This window comes from Pocillopora verrucosa, chromosome 12 (genome assembly GCF_036669915.1).
Source record: "Pocillopora verrucosa isolate sample1 chromosome 12, ASM3666991v2, whole genome shotgun sequence".
Lineage (NCBI taxonomy): Eukaryota > Metazoa > Cnidaria > Anthozoa > Scleractinia > Pocilloporidae > Pocillopora > Pocillopora verrucosa.
This window is the reverse complement of record NC_089323.1, coordinates 20930708-20935707: the sequence shown is the minus strand read 5'-3', so window position 1 is coordinate 20935707 and position 5000 is coordinate 20930708.

Below are 5000 nucleotides of genomic sequence, written 5' to 3'. Positions count from 1 at the left end.
GAATAATTTCATTAACATGCTAAAATACTTAGAATTCATGCATTCATTGATCCATTCATGGAGTGCTCTTTTTTTACGACGTACCAAAGCTTGAAAATTGTTTTTCAAAGAACCTTTAGCAGGGAGATTGGTAAGGCTCGTGTAAGATCAGAGCTCATTACTTTTATTTATTAGAGAGTTATCTCTATAAAATCTCGAAAGGACTTATTAATAGTAAGATCCCCGATTGGAAAGGGTTTCATGTCAGTTAAAGAACTCACACTTCCACACATCATTTGGGTTGTCACTATTCGTTAATCATGGCTAGGAGGGGGCCGGCATTCAAATTTGAGTAGGATGTCAGGGATTTACTTTGATACTTCTCTGATTTTAAATCATATTTCATCCCAAGTTATGTTACCAGAAACACATTTAAGGTTTTCCAATCGGTTTATAGTTACGCTATTTATCTTAACACCATATACCATAACAAAAAAAAGAACTTCCAAGCGTTACGCACCACCCACGAGTGAACCAAGACTGAGCAATCTTCAGATAAAACTGGGGTGTACAGCACATAAATCGGGAATTAGGGTAAGTTTTCATAAACGTGCAAAGTTTTCTCTCTACCTTTTTTTTTTTTAATAAACACCAGCACCCTCTTAGCCATGATTAACTACCATTCCCATATTTACATGAATGTTTTAACTGCTAAAGGTCTTTACCTTGTAAGTGACCTCTTTTCTAGGTCGTCTCTTTGGTATTACTTCCCGTGGAGTAAGGGAATCTTTCAATGAATCCATTTCTCCTGCAAATGATAAATAGCAATCCCGTTAATGGCAACTTCACTTCGGATTTCCTCTCTTTTTCAATTCAGATCTGAATTAGAAAAAAAAACCTTAACACGGACACATGCAATTCAGTGTACCATAATATGTACTGTTGGTCGAGACCAGAGGCTCAATTTGATAAATTAAAAGTGTCCCCTTCATTAAAACGAAGTTCAACCATCTAGATTCACAACAACACGACCGGAATGTCATTGGAGCTTATCTATATTTAGGTTTCTCAACTGTTTATATTTGATAGCAGATTAAGGGACAATTCAGTGATACTTCAAGAGATTAGTAATGCGGAGGTCGAGGAAAAGGGTAAGATCACACTCATGATAAAGATCTTGTATCTCATTATTTAGCTTTCTCGGATGTATCAAAAGACAGCTCATTGGAGCTGAGGAAAAAATACTTCCACATCACCTCAAATCATGGTGTAGGCTTAGCTTACACAACCGACGGGAAAGATAAAAGAGCCTTACTTTTTCGACGTTTTCCTTTAGGCCTCATATATTCAGCTTCTGCTGAAAGACACATAAGAAAAAAAATCAGTTTTTAATTTTGCTGCTCATACCCTCTACCTTTATTTATTATTATTATTTTTACATTATATTATTTTTAGAAAAAAATTTTCTCATATCCTCAAACCGCAAAGAAAGCTACTGCTCTCTTTTCCCAAAGTTTAAGATATAAATAAGGTAACGTACCCTTCCAAAAGAGAATTTGAAACAAAAATAATTATTGATCAATACGGCGTCACTTTTTTGGCTCATAATAGTACAGTGGATAAAAATGAAAACACTAATATTGCGCATTTCAAATAGGCAGTTATTATTGTAATTTAATGAACGTACTGCACATTCAAGCAAATCATTTTAAAATCATTTTAAAATAAATATTACCTGCAGATGACGATGCCGCAGATGAAGATGCCGCTTCTAAAATTTTAACTTCAGAATCCTGCAAAGAACATAATGGTCATCGTCTTTAGTTGCCCTCTTTCTGCACGAAATGCGCAAGAAGCATCTACAATTGCATTGTTTCTCAATTCGTATATGGGAACTGTGATTCCTCATAGGGAATTATAAAGCATATAAGTCTTTGGATTCTTTTTGGGACTTGATTTCACATTAACATAATTTTTTACCTTGATTAAGCATGTTGCATTATATGAAGGAATATATGTAGAGACCCGCTGTGTTACTTACATAAATTTCTACCGTTTCCTGTATTGCTTCATTTTGATACAGAAGAGTTTCATCATCGGCCCCTGAGTGACACAAAAAAAGAAATACGTGAAGAATTATTGAAGTCACCAAATTAATTGAAAGGCCTTAAACATTGTGATAGGTCTTACATAGCTCAAATAAATTATCCATGTGACATTTTGTATGTTAAATATTTAGTAGCCTTCTTCGGAATCTTTTGCCGATATGCACATAGGTTGATGATTAGCCATCGACTAAATTCTCTTGCCTGCAATTGCTCTTGCTCTTGTCGACAATTTAAACAAAAATGCCACAAAAGGTACTCGATAATTGTTCAATAACCTTAGGTTAAATTAGCAGTTATAAATTCTGATAATGCTACATACCTCCTCATATATCGAGGTTTGAACTGAGAATCTTTCGAGATCCTCCCGATGTCTTGGCACCCTTATAAGGTTGAAGTCTTGTACTAGTAAAAAGTTGTAAATGCTTACGTTAATAAAACTGAGCCGGAAATCATTTAATGGAGAAAATGATGTTTTCTTCATTTGTGCTGAAACGAATTCTGTAAATCGAGGTTATTTCAGATATAAGCAATAACTATTTACCGACGTGTAGGTGGCTAATAGTAGACATTTAACGAGCCGCGAAGCAGCTTGGCAAATATTCACTAATAGCCACGACACTGAGGCGAATAGCTGTTTTTAGTACACACTAAATCAGTGAGATAATATGGCACAAAAAGATGATTTTAATAATCAATTTATTCCTGTACGTGCGGCAGCGTGAAACTCGCGAGTTGCTCGGAGGTAAATAGCAAAGGATATTCAGAGTTTGAGTAGCCAGTCAGAGCACACCTTCAACGCTGTCCACTGCTTTAGTATATACTAATGACCTTTAACTTGTCGAAACCTTGTCGAAAACCATTGCATTAATTCTTGACATGGTTTCATCGTTTCAGAAGTTTCAAGTGAGAATGACTGTGACGAACAAGCGAAGGAAACAAGATGCACTTGCGGTAAAAACAAGAAAAATAAGTCAGTTTCAGACATTTTCTGTGTTTCTGGTAAATGCCCGTGCCACAAAGTGAACCACTCTTGTACCCGCTCGTGTAGATGTTACAATTGCAAAAATACGTGCAATTCCAATGAAGTTGTGAAGGTAAAAAAGAGTCTGAAGAGAGGCTGTAGGTGCGGAGTTGGACAAAAGAGCAAAGGGGACGGAGAACCAAATGCAAGTCACAAGTTGTGTCAAGACAGTCTCCGCAAGTCGAAGTGTCCGTGTGTAGCGGGTGGCATAGGATGCACCGAAGTCTGCAGATGCTTTAATTGTGGAAACATTGTTCAAGCTCGAGCTGACCCGGGAAAATCCCCAAAACGAAAGAAGCGAAATAGGGCGACCGTCTCTCCATATAAGAGGAAAAAGGGATCAAAGTTCATGATAAGTCAAAATGCAGAGGTGGATTGTGGACCATGGAGAAACATTGAAACGCTTTGTTTGATGGTTTGCCGGGACGTGATGCTAAGTCAAGGACTTTCCATAAATTCAAAAAATTTGCGTGATTTGTATGATTTCGTGGCTAAGTCTCCTGCTGTTATGGAAATGTCTTTAAACATAGCTGCGAAGTCTACAGCACAGATTGCGGCTAAAATAGCGCATCTAAGAGGCATTGATTTGTAAAATACACATAAGGTAGGGCTATCCTGTCCAGTGAAAGTTTTGAAGGCTTCACTTCTGCTACCTTTTAATTCCGCTCTTAATGATAAAAGAATGTTCTTCAAAAAGTTCAAAAAGTTACCCGTTAGATCTCATGTCCAATCAGACTTTTGAGCTTTCTCTTTAATGGATGAAAAACGCGAGAAAAGATGACTAGTGATTCACGATTTCTTATTCACACTGTATTAGGCCACAGAGAAATTACTAAGTAAATACAGCTTTGTGTCAAAACTGAGTGATTACCTAGATTTTGTACGACTATTTTTGTTCTTTTGTATCTTGTTATTATAACAAAAGATTCACGGTGTGCATTTCATGTTTATGTTGGAAAAGGTGTAACTAATCGTACGCGAACTCGTTCATATTGGATTGCTGCAGAATAAGTACAACTTGTTACATGTTTAACTGACCACAATAGTTTTTTTAATTACTCGTATACCAATGATAGTTCTGCATTCCCTCATTGACGGCATTCTCTCTTTCACTCTTTGTAAAAGTGTGTTATCAAAGAAATAAACACGTGATAAAGGCAATTTGTGAAATTCGAAAGAACAGGTACGTGGTTTCACAAACTTTATTTCTCACGGCCGTAGTAGACTAAGCAACTCCTTTAATTTAAAAACACCAATCTGTGAAACGAGCCCCTTTCAGGCCTCCTACTTAAATGGCATTGTGAAACTTTGGAATTACTCTTGTTCTATTGCTCCTTCTTCTAGTTTTTCGAGTCCGCTCTCCTTCCAGCTTTTCGTCAAACAAACACTTTTGACTGCCTGAGACATTGACATTGACTAGCCCTGCACGTAGACACTAGTTAGAACTTGCTCGTGCTACAAGCTAGAGGTGTAGTTAGTACTATGTTATAAACCAAATAAAGTTGTTAAAAAAGTTGTTAATTCAAATGGCAGGAATTGAAGCAAATGCATACATCAAGGTGAATATGATTAAATAAGCACTTATAAAAGAATATCAAGTCTTTCAGTTCTCTGTCGTAGGTAAGAGGGAGTAAGAGGGTAATAAGTCTGTCTGTCTGTCTCTGCAGGACATCTCGCCAATCCTGGTTTGTAAGATCCATTTGGTAGCGCGCCGCTGCACTCGCTCGACTTGTGCCTTCAGGGAAACCTGAGCGGGCGACCAGACTTGAGTAGCGCAGCAGAGTTATGACTTGACTAGCGATAAGGATGGCGCGCGCCCGGTAGACACGTCAGTTAGTAATGGACATGTCCGCTTTAGGAGCCCAAGGAGCCTGTTGTCTCTGGCGGTGATG